The sequence below is a fragment of the Mesoplodon bidens genome, assembly GCF_964165515.1.
Source record: "Mesoplodon bidens genome assembly, contig: HAP1_SCAFFOLD_120, whole genome shotgun sequence".
Taxonomy (NCBI): Eukaryota; Metazoa; Chordata; class Mammalia; order Artiodactyla; family Ziphiidae; genus Mesoplodon; species Mesoplodon bidens.
Window position 1 is genome coordinate 917,353 of NW_027671363.1, and position 17,840 is coordinate 935,192.

Here is a 17,840-nt window from a genome sequence, read left to right on the forward strand (position 1 = left end):
AGTACTTTGCTGAGTGGTTGGCAATAAAGTTTGCAGTATTCAGTGTATTCAGTTTTAGTATCTAAGTAGAATTAAACTGTTGCTGTAAACGGGAATAGCACTTTGTTACTGACAAGTTTTAGAATGCATCTGTTCGTCAATTACCTGTTTGGGAAGATTGTAGTTAATGATTTTGAGAATGTGGCTATAAACCTCCAACTGACTCAAGAAAAGCAAATAAGTCAAGATTGACAAATGTATAGGCTCTTCATCTTATTGTGTGTGTGGGTTTTTTTTTTCCTTTTAGTTATTTGTCAAGGTATAAAGAATTCTATCACACTTAAGACAAGTTAAGTAAGCGTCACAGGGTGTATTCTGACATGGCATGGAGCAGATCCCATGGCCTAGATCTTAAAGGTGATTTTATGTTTAAACTTTCATGAAAACATATGTGCTTGAAACACATTAATATATTGATACAGAGGGCAGTTAATTTTTGTCTTTTTTTTGTGTGTGTGTGGTACTGTTGTGGCCTCTCCCGTTGCGGAGCACAGGCTCTGTACGCGCAGGCTCAGCGGCCATGGCTCACGGGCCTAGCCGTTCCACAGCATGTGGTATCTTCCCGGACCGAGGCACGAACCCATGTCCCCTGCATTGGCAGGCAGACTCTCAACCACTGCGCCACCAGGGAAGCCCTAATTTTTGCCTTTTGATACATGTGAGCGCAGCTTTCATTTTGCTGAAAGAATATGACCAGTTTTCAGTTTGGGATTCTACCATTTAGGAAAGATAGTCCACTTAATTTTAGAAATAAGAGATTTAATATATAATACCTAATAATACTTTTATGTATGTTTTTTTACTGAAAACATTTATTGTAATACTGTGAAGAAACTATGCCATTCTAGTCTTTAAGACTTAAATGAATCAAGTGTTTATTAGCTGTTGTAGTTTTTAAACTAATAAAAGTCAGTACATCAGCAATTTGTAAATACAGTTTTTGAAATAATGCCTTAACAACTTTACAGTGGTTATAATGACTGTATTTAGGCCTAAAGTTAGTTAATAATTTGACATGAAGGCTTTTTAATAGTTTGATGGTGCAGATAAGGGATAGGTAAACTCTGGCTGGTGGGCCAGATCCAGCCCGTCGCCTGGCTTTGTAAAGGAAGTTTTTCTGGAACATAGTCGCACCCATTGTTTACGTGGTAGTTGTGGCTCCTTTCACCCTACACCAGTGGGGCCGAGTAGTTGCAACAGAAACTGTATAGCCCACAAATCTGGAAATGTTTAAATTTACATTTTAAAAATTGAAAAATTCTTTGAGCCTATACAGGGCGAGTCCATTGACCCCTGAGGTAGAAAACAGTCAGGAACTTGGGTGCGGAAGCCAAATGGCCTAGGTTCAAATTCCTTTTCTCCCATTTCATAGCTAGTGACCATGGGCAAATCACTTAACCTCTATGCCTCATTACGAGGTTTAAATGCAGTTATTTGTATAAATAGTGCCTGGCACATACTAAGCACTGTGTAAGTGATTGCTGTTGTTTCTGCTTGGAGTTTTAATAAGTTATTGTTAATAGAAAAATGACACTAATGATTTTCCTTTTAGAGTAACAAAGGCACTTTGAGTCTTTTACTTTTTCAGGAATGTAAGAAGACTTTTTTCATTGACAGTCAGTGTTCCCTGTTACCAAAATTTACTTTATGAATATAAAGAATTGAATGTCTTCAAGACAGTACTTTTGCTTAAATGTCAAACCATTATTTTCCCAAGGCACATCAAACTGGCTCTGCATAGTCCAGGCCTCTAAAGCTTGTGTGCACACCCTAGGTAGCATGTGAGATACATTTTGTAAATATAGTTTTTTAAATAATGCTTGAGACTTCCCTGGCGGTCCAGCAGTTAACACTATGTGCTCCCAATGTAGGGGGCTTGGGTTCGATCCCTGCTCAAGGAACTAGATCCCACATGCCTGCCATAACTAAGAGCCCACATGCCACAACTAAAAGATCCGGCATGCTGCAACTAAAGACCCGGCACAGCCAAACAAACAAACAAGCAAATAAATAAATAAATCTTTATAAAAAAATAAGTAAAATAAAGTAATGCCTTAGGAGTTAGGAAAAGAAAATATTAGAACATTTTTACCTTTGTATTATTTTTAAAAATCTGTGTAGTTTATCATGTACATAAATTCTATGTATGGAACTTTGTGTATATAATTTGTTAATAAATAAGATGCATATTAAAAAGTTTTCTTATGGTTTGCCCAGTCAGGTGTTTGGAGGCCATTGGAGGACAGGATGATGAAATATAGGGCCTCAGCAAAGATAGAATTTAGAACCAATTCCCTGACTTAGAAGATAAGGAAAATAATTCATAGACTGTAATTGAGTTGTCCAACTTTGCATAAGTGTTCAGAAACAGGAAATGCAGTGGCTAGAATCCAATCACTGACCGAGCAGAATCTGGGTCACTGGACTCGTAAACCAGAAGTGACTGTTGAATTTCTCAGGTTGATGCTCCTGGCATATATGCTTGATCTGTGTGTGTGTGTAACTCTCTGACATAATAAGCCATACTCTAGCACACCCTGTTTCCTTATTCAAGCATCTTAATTTCATCCCATTAAATCTTTGAAGTATCCGACTACCAGAAGGCATGAAGAAACCTGGGCTGAGAGTCTTCATTCCAGGAGACCTGATCTTGACTGCATGGCTGGTTTGAGGCGCATCACTCTGAACTGCAACACGCTCATTGGTGACCTGGGTGCAAGGGCTTTGGCAGAATCTCTTAGGATTTATGGCTTAGAGGGAAATTCTAAAATTGAAAATATTGAATTTTTAATATGAAATATGCTTAGCTTTTGGCATGATACTATTGTGATAGGATTTTTTTTTTTTTTTTTTTTTTTTTTTTTTGCATTACGCGGGCCTCTCACTGCTGTGGCCTCTCCCATTGCGGAGCACAGGCTCCAGACGCGCAGGCCCAGCGGCCATGGCTCATGGGCCTAGCCGCTCCGCGGCATGTGGGATCTTCCTGGACCGGGGCACGAACCCGTGTCCCCTGCATCGGCAGGTGGAATCTCAACCACTGCGCCACCAGGGAAGCCCCTGTGATAGGATTTTTTAAAGCCTCATTTTACTGATAGCTTTTATTTTGCTTTTCAACTTTCTCCAAGAGTTGCATATATCCTTTACAGAAAATACAGAGTAACAAGAGAACCTATAATTTTAATACCCAGATATAATCACTGTTCATTTTGGCGTATATACTTTCAGTCTTTTTTTCTTCTACAAATATGTATGTACACTTAGGGATTACAAAAATAGAATTGTAGTATACTTGCTATTTCACATTCCTGCTTTTTTCACTTAAAGATGTATCATGTAGTATTGCGTCGTATTGATGTCCCATAGTTTAATCAATTCTTTGCAATTCTATTTAGACAGTTTGCTTTTCCTTGTCAGAAACAATGTGAATACGTTGTATATACGTCTCTGTGTGCATCGGGATTACTTCTGTAGAATAAGGTACTACAAGTGGAATGACTAAGTGTGACCTATTTTTAAGACATTTGATACACATGGCCAAATTACCACCCAGAAAGGCTATGCCAATTTGTAGTCCACCCCAACAGTAGATGTGAAGCCTGCCTCTCACAAACACTGGCCTGTAGCACTTGTAAAAACATGTGAAACTACAAAAATGAGTACCTGTCCATTTTCTATGCAAGTGGGATTACTCCAAATTTTATAACTTTTTTCAATTAATTTAGTATGAGCATTTTAGCAAGTCAGTAAATTTGCATCTCCTACATCATTTTTTGTGATTGTTCAGTATTCCATTATATGAATATGCCACAGTGCACATAGCTTATCCATTCTTGTATATAAGCTTTGTCCAGTTTTTCAGTTACAAATAGTACTCTGATATATATCCTTACCTATATCTCTGACTATTTCTTTTGGTTAAATTCTTAGAAAGAGAGTTGTTGGATCCAAAGTGTATAGACATTATTTAAAGGCTTTTCTTACAGAATCTTGGCTTCATCTGATAGGAGAATAACCACATTTTGTTTTATTTTGTATTCATTTGATTGACTGGTGAGGTTTACTGGCTGTTTGTATTAATTTGGCTATTTGGTTAATTATACCCTGTGTCCATTCTTCTGTAGTGAGAGTTTGTAAGGGTTGTATCATATCCTGTCAGATCCGTATGTCTGACTTGCTATTTCTATCTGTCATGGGGGTGTTGAAAGACTCCAGTTATTTTAATGTGATGGTTCACACAACACTTAAACAAAAGACTCATGATAGTTTCCTTTCATGTAATATTTTTTAATCCCTGTGCTTTAGTGATGATCCCTTTGGTTTAAATGAGTAGATTGTTCAGCCCCAGAACTACTAGAATTCATGATCAGTTTTTCTGGGTTTTGTCTGACCTTTTACTGCGAGGGTTCTTGACCATCCTACTTTCATGATAGGTTTTTAGTATGTATTCTCTATTCACACATTGTTGAAAGTTTTTATTATTTGTATCCTCTTAGACTTGTCTTTTTTTCCTCTAAAACTAACAGTTATTACATTTCTTCTATTTTGTTTTCCCCTTTGAACTAGTTTCAAGTGTGATTTGGAGCTGAAGATCATGATCAAAAGAATGCAGTGCATTTCTGAGCTCCACCAGGTTTTGCTTGTGAGGTTTACATGCCCCTGCTGCCCTTGCTAATTATGAACTGAGATTCATTTTGTGATGCTTTTTGCTCATAGGTTATATACAGTTATTCTTCAGTTCTGTAATTGTAAAATATGTAGTCTGATTTATTGGTACTAAAGCCAGGGTTATCATTGCACATCCAAGAAGAGGTTTTTAAATTGGATTATGCATTATGTGTGTGCGTATATGTTTCTGTTTTTTTAAATAGCCAAAATTACAAACCTGCCATGACTTGTCTTGTGCAGGACTCTTCCACACGTGAGAAAATGAGAGTTGTCTATATGTTAAATCTGTAGAGTTAGCAAGTGACCTCTTCTCTTTCATCGAAAGCACTTGACCTGCAGCAGTGCGGCCTCACCAGTGAAGGAGCAAAGGCTTTACTAAAGGCCCTTGAAACCAACAGAACTCTGCTCGTTCTGGATATAAGAAAAAATCTGCTTGTTGGTACGTGGTCACTTTTTTTAAATTGATAAACACATAGCAAAACAAAAAGAATTTGTTCAGATATTAACAGTTTTTTAAAACTTAATGTGTTTAACTTTCCTCAACATATACAGTTGGCCTTTGAACAACGTGGGCTTAGGGGTGTCGACCCCTACGCTGTTGAAGATCTGGGTATAAGTTTATAGTCAGTGGTTCCACATCTGTGGATTCAACCAACCTTGGATCATGTAGGATGATAGTACATATGTATTGAAAACTATGCGTGTGTCAGTGGACCCGCGAGGTTCAAACCCATGTTGTTCAAGCTTCAACTGTACTTTTCTAGTGTTGCACTTCCCTTATGTTTTTAGCAGCTAATATACTAATTAAAGTTAATTATACTTGTCAAATTTTCTTATCTCTACTCTGAATAGAGGTGAACCTAGATACTAAGCCTGCTTCCACCAAGAGCATTCTTTCTTTCCTGTGCAGCCTCTGAATTCTTGCCAGGAGTACTTTATTCATTTGTCAGCTTCACAAGTAATTTTGTAATCATCTTCTGTGTGCCAGATACGGGTTTACGGACTAGGGATAAAGCAGTGAACCAGACAGACAAAAGTCTTGCCCTCATGGAGCTTACATTCTAGTGAAGGAGATCAGATAGAAATGAGTAAACAGATAAGTCATATAACTTTAGAGAGTAGGAAGTGCAAAAGTATCTTAATGTAAGGAGAGTGAGGGAGAGCAGGTAGGACTCCATTGGATAGGTTTGTTAGGGGACAGCTTCACTGGAGAAGTGGCATTTGAACGGAGACCTGAATGAAGAGAGGAGCAAGCCATGGAAGATGTGGAGTAAGCACATTCCAGGACAAGGAGGCAATGAGTATGTAGGCATGTAGGTGGGTGGAGTATTTAAGGAAAAGCAAGGAGGCCAATCTGGGCAGAGTACCGAGTGAAGAAGAGTGTGGTAGGACATGAGGTCAAGGAGCTAGCCAGGGGTCTGCTCTTGTAAAGTCTTGAAGGCCAGAGTAAAGATGTGGATTATTCTAAATGAGTAGAGGGGTTTGAACTGGAAAAACGCATGATCCAAATCGTATCTGAATAAGGTGACCTGGTATAGAGAAGGGACTTGGGAGGATAAAGATGAGGAACAGGGGGTTTCCCTGGTGGTGCAGTGGTTGAGAATCCGCCTGCCGATGCAGGGGACGCGGGTTCGTGCCCCGTTCCAGAAAGATCCCACATGCCGCGGAGCGACTGGGCCCGTGAGCCATGGCCGCTGAGCCTGCACGTCCGGAGCCTGTGCTCCGCAAGGGGAGAGGCCACAACTGTGAGAGGCCCGCGTACCGCAAAAAAAAAAAAAAAAAAGAAGAGGAACAGGGAGACCAGTTAGGAGACTATCACAGTGCTCCAAATAAGAGATGTTTATGGCCTAGGTTAGGTTGGAAGTTTGCAGCAAGTGAAAAGTGGTTGAATTCAGGTTGTGTTTTGAGGGTGTAGCTCTCAAGACCTGTAGATAGATGTGAGGTATGAAGGAAATAGTAACAAGGAGACAAGTCGTTGATGATTATGTGTGCAACTGGGTAGTATCTCTTAGAAGAAGGGGGCTGATGGGAGGAGCAGCTTTTGAGGGAATATCAGGACTTGGTTTGTTATCTTGGATGCCCTGGTTTGATATCTTAGATGCTCTTTAGGTATCTAAGCGTCTGGACGGTGCTCAGACTGTACTTTGTATCCAAAGGTATCCAAAGCCACTTTAGATGCAAAATGTTTCAAGTTGACCTTTGCTGCTGCCAAAATAGTAGCCACTGTGGGCAGTCTGCAAGATGGCATCTTAGGTTTCTGAGGAAGAAATTAGAATACACAAAGGGGGAAATAAGTGTATAATTATATAATGTAGATTTCATATTTAAATGTCTGGGAAAAGCAATAATTAGTTGGCTTTGGGTTTTAAATGGAAAGAGCCACTCATTGGAAAATAATTACTCTAATTTCAATTCATTTTACTTTAGATCATTCTGTGATGAAAACAGTTACCAAAAAAGTTCTCCAGATGGATGGAGTGCCAAGTCAGAGGTATATAACATGTTTCAGTCTCTCGGAAGAATTTCTCTTTAATGGCTTGGTTTTCTTTCTTTCTTAAAATTATCAAGGTACTTTCTGCCATCTTAAAAGTAAGATTTGAGTCAAATCAAATGGTTTTTCTGTTTTTGAAAATGTTGTGTGATGCTTTAATTTAGGTTCCCAGATATGCAGATTGAAAACCTTTTAACTTTTTATTTTCTGTAACATATTATCGTTAGTCACAAATAGTGTTTTTTTTTTTGGTGATAAGAATGAATAGCAGGAGCAGCATTTGTGAAACCAAATCTAATATGAAACTGACTCTTTCTTGTGAGTAAATTTGAATTTTGAAACAGCAAAACAATAAGGTTTAATAAAAAGCAAAATAAATTTTTTATGTTTATAATCTGCCAATTTCCCAGAAAGAGTTTTGTGGTGACTTTAGTTATATACCAGATACATTAAAATCACCAGTGGACAACACATCTTTTATTCAGGTGCCCTCTGAAAGTTTTAAAACTTTGTTGACTTCATATCACTGAACGGTCCACTTTAAAATGGTTAAAATTATAAATTTTCTGTTTTGTGTAGCTTACCACAATTTTTAAAAAATGTGTTGTTTGAAGATTTTGGGGGTTTATAAAGGTATTGTATTAGCATAAAAAAGAAAAATTTAAGAGACCACCTCTAATCCCATTATCCTATCAAGCAATATTTACATTTTAATTTTCTCTTCCTGCTGTCTATAAACATAGTTCCACATAGCTTCAATATAATTTGCCATTCTTATCTTTTCATACTAAATTTCAATTCTGTGATTCATAGTTATACTTTTTAACATTGCATTCACAAGGTTTCATTGAGTTGGTCAAGTTTTTAAATTGGTGAAAAATTGGAAATAACCTAAAATAAACTATTGTAAACATCTTCATAAATACAGCTTTTTTTTTTCTACTTCAAATTGTATGTTTTTGATTTTCTATTAATCAACTTGCTTGGACAATAGTGTATTAAATAAGTTGTTAAGAGTGTTTATGAAGCTAAAAAAAGCTTATGATCGTCTGCCAATTGTTATTTCAAGAGAGTGATATTTTAATAATCAAATAGTACATTCAAAGAAGTTACACTAATTAGATATTATTATTAAAAATGTATATCCTATGTAAAGCATTCTTAAAATAGCTACATTGACTTTTGCTATGATATTAGAAATGGAAAGATATATAAATAAAACATGTATATGTACAACATATTAGGAATTCTGTAAAATTAGTACAGAATAATAGGGCATCATGGAATGAGAACAGTTAAACATTTTTTTTTAGTTAGCATGATTAAACAAAGTGGAAATGTAACTGAAGTATACAAGCTCATTGAGCTCTTTTAAGAGTAATTTTATTTCTTGGGCTTTTTTTTGTATTTGCCTCAGTTATTTGGAGGCATAGAGGTAAGCCAAATCAGTATCTGGGTATATACCTAGATCCAGGTGAGTATAGGGGTGAAATACTGGTGTGAATTGTGTCCCATTTATATTGTACTTATGTATGCGTAATAAAAGATGGGAACTTTTATTAGAAATTTTTTAATCTCCTAACAAGAAAAGTGTAATTTTTAAAAATTTTAATACATATATATATATATATATATATATATATTTGTGTGTGTGTGTGCGTGTGTGGTACGCGGGCCTCTCACTTTTGTGGCCTCTCCCGTTGCGGAGCACAGGCTCCGGACGCGCAGGCTCAGCGGCCATGGCTCACGGGCCCAGTCGCTCCGCAGCATGTGGGATCTTCCCGGACCGGGGCACGAACCCGTGTCCCCTGCATCGGCAGGTGGACTCTCAACCACTGCGCCACCAGGGAAGCCCTCCTATATATTTTTAAGAGGCATGTAAATCACAGAGGATCGTGTGGTGATTATCAATAAGCTACACTCTATGAAATATTTGTCCTATATTACCGAATACACTCCATTTTACCCTGCATCCTAATGCTGCTAAAATATAGTAGAAAGCAGCAGCATAGCACAGGGAGATCAGCTTGGTGCTTTGCGATGACCTAGAGGGGTGGGATAGGGAGGGTGGGAGGGAGGCTCAAGAGGGTGGGATATGGGGACATGTGTATGCATATGGCTGATTCGCTTTGTTGTGTAACAGAAACTAACACAGAATTGTGAAGCACTTATACTCCAATCAAGATGTATTAAAATAAATAAATAAAATAACATAAAATACAGTAGCTTTGAAGGATAAATATAACCATTTTAACCTATGATGTTTGTTTTCAGTAAATTCAAATTAAATATTTAAATGTGAATTTTAATATATGGCTTGTTCTAAGTAAAATATTAACACGTAGGTCTAGTTTTTGCAACCAAATGTTTCCTATAAAGATACTTGCCTCTTTACTACTGAAATATAGGGTAATTCTCCACATTTCACTCTTTCATCCAGTGCGTTTCATTTGTTTTTTTGTGTTTTCTATATGAAATCAAAGGAGCAGTGAAGGTTGACAGGCTTATAGGAGGGTAAAATTGACTCACCTACCCCCCAGCAACTTGCAGCCTTATAACTTGTATTGTTTTTCCATAGAAAAAATCTTAAATTTAACTTTTGGTCTACTTCTGAAGATTCTGTTGGGCAGAAGTCATGGGTGTATCTGTGTTTCTGTGTCCTTGAGATTCAGAAATGCCAAAGGTGTTCTAAGATTCAGGAAACTTGAGTGTTTCTGCATGATACATAAAATGTATCATACTTTGGGATTTTTTTTAAACTTTATTTTTGCATTTCTGCACATCTCAATACTTTTGTTTTAGTTAAAATAACTTGTTACTGTAGAGAACTTATATTTTTTTAAAATGCTGGCTTATGTAAAACCTTTGTACAAAACCGATCCTCTTTTTAATGGGCTTGGCATCATTGTCAAGTGCCTTTTTGATTCCTTTCGACGTGTGCACGTGTGACAGTTGCTCTGTAGACCTTTGGTGCATCTTGATTCCTTGTTTTCATGCTTTGTCAACCGTAGTCTTGGCCGCAAAGAAGCTTGTAAGTAATGGAAGGAAACACTCTGCTGGTCAAGAATGTTACCCTCCTGAAGCGCTACCACCTGGAGTGTCTGGTTTCCGGCCATTGTGTCCTGCAGAAAGTGCAAAAAGCAACAGGTAACCTGTTTGCATTCCCTGTCTTTTTCAGTCATTTAGAGTTCTTTATTTTGGAACTTGTATTATGTGGGTGGTCTCTGGTGCTTTGTGTAGAGGAAAAAAGGTAACTCACACATGGCTTCTGCCTAATGAGCGCTCTAAGGAAGAAAAATTAAAAGTAATTGGGAGTTTCAAGTTGTTTCTCAAGTGTCACAACAGAGGTAACTCCGTGGGAGTCTTGAGGAGACTAAAATGATCACCAATTGTGCATGTGAGGAAAGTTTCATTAAAGGCAGGTGTAGTTGAGCGAAGCCCTACAGCACAGAAGTAGGAATTTGGATACGTACGAATGGGAAAAAAGACATTTTAGGCATGGGAAATTGTTTAATGCAGAATGGATGGAAAATATGCATTAGACCTATTCTAAATCAACTGGCTTATTAACTCAGTAAATCAGATTTAGTGAGTCAAACCAGCATTACCTGATTTCTTATCCAGGGGATAGCTGTTCATAGTAATTTTTGTCACAGAACAGTAAATAAAATGGTTGAATTATAGCTTTAGGCTTGCTAAGTGAAATAGATGGCTCTAGATGATCTTCAGGTGACTTACTTGGTAGTAATCAGGAAATTGGGGATTAACAATTGCTTAAGAAAACAAAGAGAATTGATTTTAAATAGTACTTGAAGTAGTTACTGTGTAAAATATCTGTTCAGTTGCTCATGTTAAATGGATGTTTCTAATCCCCACTGGACAACCGACTACTTTTTTGCAAATGGTAATGTGAATTGCTGTTGCATAAACTATAGTGTTGAATCCCCAGTGTTGGCACTTGAGTTTCACAGCTCTGTGGTTTCCTGTCTTCTTCCTGAGACACTTAATCGCAGGTCCATCCTCCTCACACAGGGGGGTAAATTAGAGAACGATTAATATCACCATTTAAAGAAGAGAGACTGAAATCTCAACCATCCTGAACATAGGAGCTGAAGGGGCCTCTCAGCAGTTCAGAGAGTGATTACCAAGCCAGTAGGCTGAATTCTGTTGTGTTTTCTCCGTAGCAGAGCCCTCCAGGTCCTTGTTTTGAGCTTATTTATTTTTATACACAATTCTGTATGGATACTGTTCATACTACTAAATAGTTGTATTAACTGGGTTTAACTGGTGATGTATTTACATGAAGATCTAACTTCGTTTTGTTGCTATCTTTTTAGGGGCTTTCTATTCATCAAAGCTCGTGATGTATGTAATCAGTTGGTGGTGTGTAGCTATCATATTTATGATATATAGGGCTTGAATTGGGAAAGGTGGATGGTCATTCTTCTTGCTTTTTAAACTGACAGAGCCTTCCAAGAAGCATTTCCCTCTCTGAAATAAATCCATGTAAAACATGTTTGGTCGCTCTCCCAATGCAACTGTGTAGTTGTGTGGATTTGGCACACAACGGGCAGCCTTGTGGTGATGTCTGTAAACAAGGAATCCTGTTTTCCAGTCCGCAAATCAGCTGTTACCCAGTGAAACGAACTTGACTGCCATTTCTGACCCCTCACATGGAGCTGTCATACTCAAGAATGTTCACATGTTTTCAAGAAACGTTGTTTGCGGGCTATATGTACAAATTCCTGATCTGAAAGCCAATATAAAGCAACATCTCCCAAACCTCTGCTCTCTCACCAAGGCCACACACATTCCCTCGCTTATGGCCTCGTGGCAAGCTAATACTGTCAGTATCAGACTCTCCTTCCCAGTGGTCTTGGGAGACTGCATAGTTGCTCTGTGAAAGGCACCACTGCTGAGGTTGAGAGAAGAGCATCTTGGGTGTCAGTCCTGGCCTTGCATTCCCAGAGAGAGGGGTGTGCACCTCGTTCTCCTGTTAGGGTTTTCCTACGCTGCAGGGTTTGCTGCTTGTTGTCAAAATGATGTCCTAGTGACTTGTCTTCTGCGTGGTTATATAATCCCAGCACAGTTCTTTATGATCTGTAGACTTTTATGGGGTTGTGGCCAGGTCAGTTTTTAAATGTTTGGAAATGTCCTATTGAACAACATTGCAGTGGCAGTGAAGCTTGCTGGGAGAATTGTTGCCCTAGTTTTGGCTTAAGGGTGGTGAGAAGATGAAATTTTTGATGGGTCAGTTTTAGTTGTGGTTGTGTATGTGATTTATTTTTTTAAATTCTAATGTCTATTATTCACAGCTTAGATATGTTGACTTCCTGATTATTCATCAGTCCCTTTACTGATGTATTTTCCTCTGAAAAACTACATTTTCTTCCAGACTGTTTTTGTCTGATGGTGAAGAATAAATTTTTCATTTGCAGTATAAAGTTGATCTGAGAAAAAATGTTTACCTTGGATCTTCACTTGGCTTCTGTGAAAGAAACTTAGTAAAATAATATGGGCAATTCCCATTACTAATCCTAACCACGTACAACAGAGGTCTGTACAGTAACATAGCAAAAATAAGTTACTGTACTTTTACTTAGTCATTGCCTGTTTTACACTAAAGAGCAGTGAGAGACATTTATAAATAATGATACCTCAGATCACTTTTGTTAAATGTCCTCTAATATTTGGATATTTGGTATCTGGCTTGTGTTGTCTTTTATACAATCTTGTCTTCTTTCTTTGCACTTTAGTGTAACAACTCTGTGGTTTCCTATCTTCTTCTTGTGACACTCAGGTCCATCAGAATTTCCTGTGACTGTGACAGTAGGGAGTCCTTCCTCCTCAGAAATCGAAGAGGTCGATGATTCCTCAGAACGTGTTCAGGAGGAGCCAGAGAAAATCCATTTGAAACAAGAAGCATTGCAGGTACAAAGTTATCACTTTAAAGCTATAGAGAAGATTATTTTTCAAACGGAAGGCTGATTGCAACACAGCACAGCTTGTGTGAGGGTTCTGTTTTCTCCTCCCATCTGCGTTGTATCCCCTTGAATGGTTCCTTAAGCTTAGACCAAGGTGAATGGTGGACATTTGAACTCTAAGAAACTAAAATCAAAACATGTCGTTAGTAATATATTTTCCTTTCCTTAGAACCTTAGTATATTAGATTTAGGGAGAACCTTAGTGATCATAAGATAAGGAAATTGAGTTCTGAATGAATACAGTCAGCTGATTCAGTGCTCTTGTTTTACAGATGAGAAAATGGACAGTTCTAGTTGAACTCTCTTTTTATAAGAGGAAAATATGGCCTCATTTTAAATAAAAGTAAAGTTGAAAAACGTTTCGATGTTGATAGTCTCCTTTCCTAAAATCAAAAATATCAAGAAGCTACATTCTATTACCAAATAAACCTGACCTCTAATGTCATTCCATACTTTTGTTTGTATGGACAGAAAAGAAAAATTGATTTTCATAAGAAATTTTTGCACCTCAAAATAAATATATTTATTTTATTTCATCTTTAATGCAGAGCTGAACATTTCTAGTAAATAAAGGAACACCATTTGGGGGGGACCTTGTCTTTGTGCTACAAAGTCCATGTTTAATTTTTTAAAATTATTTAATATGATTTTCTCTTCATATGAAACATGACACTTGACAGGTTTCAGAACTAATTATCCCATTATTGTAGGAGTACGGGAATTACTCTTTGATTTTCAAAAGAGTTAGATTTTTATTTTTTAATTAAAATTAATGATAATATAGAGAAATTTTAAGAAAAGAACTTAGAAAATTATGAAATGTTAGAGTAGGAGAAATCTATAGTTCATGTAGAGTTACTCCCTTTCGTTTTATAAATGAGCACCTACAATTTGTAGAACGTAAGTGGTTTATTAGTAAATGGCAGAGTATGACAAGACCCTAGAGCATCTAACCCGCATTCCTTGTTATTTTAGATGTGGTGTATTCATTTCCTTCACGAATAGACCACGAGATTGTATTTGTAAAAGCAGTAATAGACACTGGGGAAGTCCAAGAAGTTTAAACACTGGGACCACAGAATAGCAGATTCAGAATGCACTGAGAACCCTTTTAGCTCATCTCTGTTTCGACAAGACACTACAATGATGGCATCAAAGTGTTTAAGTATATATGCCCGCAACAATCAAGAGATTTCAACATAGTTTTGAAAGACAGAAGACAGGTGGAAGAGTGTGAAACTGAAGCAGTAGAACAGAGGAAAAGCATCACCTAGAATATGCACAGGGGCCACGTGCAACTGAGGAGGATTCTGACCCCACCTGAAAAAGTAGCCCCATGCTCAGGTGCGCATGTAGGAGAGAGGGTGGAGTTAGTTAAAAGTGTGACTGAAATAGGGGAGCTCATTGAAGGGTTGTGTTTGGAGGAGTGGACTCCCAGACCCGCCCTCATGCTCGTGAAATGAGATGATTTCATTTTGAAAACAGTGAAACTGGCGAGAACTGGGGCAGCTAGTGTGAGTTTTTACACCCTAGAAAATTGTGTTAGGGGGAGATCCTATTACAGTTACTGCCCGCTTCTTCCTGCATAAGAAGCCAATCAATCGTTGACTTCAGGGAGCTTTCTGCGCTCATTCTTAAATAGAAAATAAGTGTCATTTGCCTGTTAGTTGAGTAAAGCTTACAACATGAGAGAGGGGGAAAAAGAGTGAAAGCATATCCTAGTAGGACCAGGGACAATTTAGGGAACAGAATAATTTAACAAAAAACCCTAATTAGTATCCTGAGAGAGGTTTAAAAAGAGCTAGCAACTATAAAAGAAGACTAGGGTATTAATGAAAAGGAGAATGGTCAGAAAGCAAGAGAGTTCTCCTGGAAATGAAAATATGGGTGCTGAAATAAATTCAGTAGGAATTTAAAATATTTCTCAGTATATAAAAATGAAAGACCCAATGGAAAATGTGATAGAAATATGTTAGAGAGGCTGCATCTGGGAGATCCCACATGTTACTATTAGAAAGTCCAGACCCAGAAAAAAAATGGAGGGAAGCTGTCAAAGGGCAACAAAATTCCCCACAGCTGAAAGTAGACATCAGGCCTCAGATTGAAAATAGTTACGCAAGATGAGCAAGAATAGACTCATACCTAGGCACCCTTCATTGTGAAACTTTAAAATACTGAAAAAATAAATTAAAGTAGAATAAAATACTGAGAGGATACATCCATTCCAGAGAGAAAAATACTGGTCACCTAGAAAAAAAGGTTACAATCTGACTTTATCATACTTGTCATGAGCACCATGGATCCTGGACGGCATTAGAAAGATACCTCCAAAGTTTTTCAGGCACATAATTTTCACCCTAGGGGTTTGTATCCAGCCAAACTATCAGTCATACGTGGAGGCTGAAGAAGATATTTTGTACCCAAAGAAATTTGAAAAATTGACCTCCTATGCTACACCTTAAGCTATTTATAGACATAATCCAGCAAAATGAGGCAATAAACCAAGAAGGAAGGTAATAGGGGATTCAGTGCAGATTGCAGCTAGTCTAGAGTGGAGAGGCTTCTATTGATTGTGTGATTGAGAGCTTAGAAACACCTTGAGGCATATTGTACTTACTAGGTGTTAGGCACTGTTGGAAGGGAGGAGGGAGAGGAAGAGGAGAAGGAACTTGAACTCCAGAGGAGAAAAGGCTATACGGACATAAACCTGAAGCACACTGAACTATGGTTGATTTTTAACCTACTATTGGTGAGGAAGGGAAGAATCCACTTCAACCTGACACTATAGATGTCCCCCTTTTCAGTGACACACGGGGTAATGACCACCTATCTAATTGGTTGTCCAAACCAGAACTTGTCCAAACTCCTTACACTTCAATAGTGTAAGGAGGCACTCTAATGCTGTAACATCAGGACAACAGGTATAAACTGGAACAGCCCAAGGCAGCTTGGGGTATGTGGTCACCCTGCACAAGGGCAGTGACACTGGCACAGTATGGAACGAGGTGTAGTCTATACACAGAGACACAGTACATCTGCAGTGGGCAATATTAATTTCATTGTAATAATGGCAATACTGTCTTGGTTTGCAGTTTTTATTGTCAACGTGCATGTAATCACAAATAACTAAAGTAAACTATAGTTAGTATGTATTAGTATTAACTTGGTATGTACTGAAATGTATTGTGTACTAGTATGTACTTAGTATATATTAGGCTCTAAGTGTTTTTGCATATATTAACTCATTTAATCCTCTGAATAGCCTTATGAGGTTGGTGCTAATATCATTCCCACTTTTGAGAACAGGAAGCTAAGACAGGGAAGGAACTTGCCTAGGTTGTACCTAATTTAAGGTTGGATCGAGGCTTTGAGTTCAGGCTCTCTGCCTGTTCTCTTAAACCTTATTCCGTACTGACTCTCAACTAACAGAAGAATTAACTGCACATAGAATAGAATATAAATTTCAACTTTGACAATGTAAGAGCTAGGTTTGGATGGTAGACAGGAGGTTGAAAAAAGGGAAGATGGTATGAATGTCCTTATTTTACACAGTGTGACGTTGAGAGAGTTTCTAGTTGATCAACAATATAGGTTTTTGTTTTGTTTTGTTTTGTTTTTTGTGCTGTACGCGGGCCTCTCACTGTTTTGGCCTCTCCCGTTGCGAAGCACAGGCTCCGGACGCGCAAGCTCAGCGGCCATGGCTCACGGGCCCAGCCGCTCCGCGGCATGTGGGATCTTCCCAGACCGGGGCACGAACCCGTGTCCCCTGCATTGGCAGGCGAACTCTCAACCACTGCGCCACCAGGGAAGCCAAACAATGTAGATTTTTACGTATATCACTACATGTCAAAGAGATCGTGAGCAGTGGAATAACTCATGATGACATAACTTTACTGAGCAGTGTGGACATAGGAAAGAATGTAGAGGAACTAAACCGTTACTTGTTAGTAATTCAGAAAGTGAACAGATAATGCCTCCAATTTAGTGAGAAAATAGTCATGTGAGAGTATTACTTGGAAATGGAGAAGAATTCAAAATGACAATAGTTGGACCTCCCTGATGGCGCAGTGGTTAAGAAACTGCCTGCCAAGGAAGGGGACATGGTTTCGAGCCCTGGTCTGGGAAGATCCCACATGCCGCGGAACAGCAAAGGCCGTGCACCACAACTACGGAGCCTGCGAACCACAACTACTGAGCCCACGTGCCACAACTACTGAAGCCCGCGCGCCTAGATCCTGTGCTCCATAGCAAGAGAAGCCACCGCAATGAAGAGTAGCCCCCGCTTGCCACAACTAGAGAAAGCCTGTACGCAGTAGCGAAGACCCAGCACATCCAAAAATAAATAAATAAATAATAAAAAATAATAATAAAAAATAACAATAGTTGACGTAAACCTCATAAAAAAGGAAATCCAAACAGCCAGTAAACACAGAAAAGTGTACGACTTCATTAAGTAATAAGAGAAAAGTGAGTCAAAACCAAGGAAACTACATGCCAATCAGATTGACAAATACATAAATAAAGTCTGGTAGTATCAGGTTTTGTAGACCTGAAGTACTATGGGAATCCTCTACCCTGTTTATACTGGAGTGTAAATCGACACAACTACTTTGGAAAGCATTTAGCCCTCTCCATCAACTGAAGGTATATAAATAGCCTGT

General features: G+C 38.3%; 1 pseudogene across 1 annotated transcript in view; it reads left to right on the forward strand.

Annotated features, from left to right (window-relative positions):
- Positions 1-17,840, forward strand: part of LOC308611519 (centrosomal protein of 78 kDa-like) — a 739,857-nt pseudogene that overhangs the window by 545,746 nt on the left and 176,271 nt on the right. The window contains exon 4 of the transcript in view: positions 287-396. The product of the transcript in view is annotated as a centrosomal protein of 78 kDa-like (transcript). The remainder of the gene's footprint in view (positions 1-286; positions 397-17,840) is intronic.